Below are 2,902 nucleotides of genomic sequence, written 5' to 3'. Positions count from 1 at the left end.
TTAAAAGATACTCGCTCCTCGGGAGACGAGCTGTGAGAAGCATTTCTTCAGTTGCTAAGTTGTGTCTGGCTCTTTGGGAACTCGTGGACGGCGGCATGTCAGGCTTCCTGTCCTTCACCATCTCCCAGAGTTTGCTCAAACTCATGTCCCCTGAGTTGGTGATGCCATCCAACCATCTAATCCTCTGTCATCCCTGTCTCCTCTTGCCCTCAATCTTTCCCGCATCAGGGTCTTTTCCATTGAGTTGGCTCTTCGCATCAGGTGGCTAAAATATTGGAGCTTTATTTTCAACATCAGCCCTTCAAATGAATATACAGGGTTGATTTCCTTTAACATTGACTGGTTTGATCTCCTTGCATCCAAAGGACTCTCAAGAGTTTTCTCCAGTACCACAATTTGAAAGCTTCAATTCTTCAGGCTCAACCTTCTTTTTGGTCCAACACTTACATCTGTATACGACTGCTGGAAAAACAAGTAGCTTTTACTCTCACAAATGGGATATCAAATTTGTCTTCACACATTGCCTGCTATATTTAGACTCCTGGTTCATACTTCATGTAACCACATACTGTGGTAATTAAATACAATTAGAAACTAAGCTTTATTTTAAGGATGTGGTTTGCCGACCAGCAGAGTAGGAATGTTCCATTTTCTCCAGCCCCTGTTACCCTGGTGTGACATCTCAGAACTCATAAACTCTTGCTTGTTTATGTGATTATCAATTCCATTTTAGCTCAGTTTGAACAGAGAAGCAAAAAAAATTAGGGGGCCAGTTTTTTCAGGTTTTAGGGATAGAAAGGTATCTGTTAGAAGACAAAATGTATGCAGCTTGTGGGCTCTTTGAGTCACTCATTTTTTGCAGAAATTTTCTTCTAATTTTTTGTCGTGTGATCTTTCATTCATATAATAACAAATAACAGAATTAGAAGAAACTAATTTGAAATGATGGCTTGCTTCTACTCAGAGAATCTGAACACAAAGGAACCAATGTGAACCACAAAAATCAGGGTGCCAAGCTTTTAAGAGTATTTTAGGTTTGCAAATAATAACTAGTATGCTTGTTTTTTCAGGAGTATAATTTTACTCTGATAAATAATAACTTTTCCAGAAGGCTTCCAGTGTCCACCTCCTGCTGGAGGCCTAGGATTCCGGAATCAGGCCACTTCCTGTCTGTCTTTATAAGACACTGGGCTGCACTCTAAGAATATCTCCCCAGGATCTGGGCCATCAAGGGGCCACAGAAATTGGCACCAGTTTTGTTTTGCCTGTTGAAACGTTTAATGGCAAAGGTTCTTTCAGTTCCTGATGTGGGTGAAATGTGGAGCCCAGTGATGATTTCTTTGAGAGATGTACATCCTAGTTCCCACACGAGGGTGAGCCCCACGTCCAACGATGAGAGACTCTGCATGTGTGTGGCCAGTGCCTCCCAGAGAGCAGCTTTACACTAGTCTAAACCCGACCAAGTTCTGTCTACATGGTAGATTCAGGCCTCTCTAAATCTTGTCTAGGGGTTCCCTTGTAGCTGAGATGGAAAAGAATCTGCCTGCAATGCAGGAGACCCAGGTTCGATCCCTGGGTTGGGAGGATCACCTGGAGAAGTGAATAGCTACTCACTACCAATACTCTTGCCTGGGGTATTCCATGCAGAGAGGAGCCTGACAGGCTACAGTCCATGGGGTCACAAGTGTCAGACAAGATAACACTTTCATTTTCACTTTTCAAGTCCTATCTACATTGCTGATGAGACCGTGCACTTTCTGCAGTGAGGACATTTAGGCCTGACTGTACTCTGTGCGCTGGGACATGGGGACCCGGGTGGAGGCCTGGCCTGGCCTCTGTCTGGAAACTCTGTGCCTGCGTCTGAGCGTCAGTGCTCAGATGTCTGGGTTCTGGGGTTGGGTGGGCTTCTCTGGGAACCGTGCTCTCCTCTGAGTGGGCTTCCCTGGCCCTCCCGGGGGTCAGTGCTGCGGTCGGGCTCCTAGTCTGTCCCCTGCCAGATTCACCTTCCCTGGGGCTCCTGGAGACCCCTCAGGTGGGCCACCTGGTAATCATTCCAATGTTCCAGCACATTCAGGTTGAGTAGGGAGGCAGGTTCACCTGGTGAATTGGTTCCAGGGAACAGGGATCGGGCATAAAGTCAATGGGCAGCAGGTGAGGCTGCTGCTGTGCTCTCCTTCCCGTCCACTCTCTCCTCCGAAGAGAGCAGAGCTGCCCCTCGTCTTTCAGCCCAGTTCTCTTGTTTTCTCAGCACCTCAGCGGGACAAGAAAGACAGAGCCTGCCAGAACCAAGGTAGTGTGTTCACCTCTAGCATGAGCTTTCAAACCAGCAAAAGATCACACAGAACCAAAGTGAAAACAGAAGGGGCCTGACTTCTCAGGGACAATTGAGGGGAGACGAGACCAACCCTAGACTTCTTTCTAGGGTCCCCGGAGGTCCCAGGGACCTGACTTGTTTACACACTGGGGGCCCTCCGACCACAACCATGGTGTTCTGACCAAGGGGACGTAGACTCCAGGTTGGGTGGTCTGGGGACTGAGTGTGTCTCACCCCATCTGCATGGGTCAGGATCATGTGTATGGGGAGACCGCACGCACACAAAGCTAAGAAAAAGGGAAGGATGCGTGAGAGCTTCACTTGTGTTTAGGAATTAATACTCTGCGGCGTCCCCTTTATACAGGCCTGTGCCTGCTTGCCTCCTTACCCCTGGCTCAGGTGTCTGCCTCGTAAGCATCGCGATTCACTAGGATGAGCGTGGCAGGAAGGGAGGCAGGTTCACCTGGTGAGTTGATTGCAGGGCACACGGATCAGGCAAAAAGCCAATGGGCAGGAGGTGAGGTCGCTGCTGTGATCTCCTTCTGGTCAACTGTCCCTGCTCCGCAGAGAGCAGACCTGCCCCTCATC

The sequence above is a fragment of the Capra hircus genome, chromosome 21 (assembly GCF_001704415.2).
Source record: "Capra hircus breed San Clemente chromosome 21, ASM170441v1, whole genome shotgun sequence".
Lineage (NCBI taxonomy): Eukaryota > Metazoa > Chordata > Mammalia > Artiodactyla > Bovidae > Capra > Capra hircus.
The sequence above is the reverse complement of the archived record's forward strand: the minus strand, read 5'-3'. Positions refer to the sequence as shown.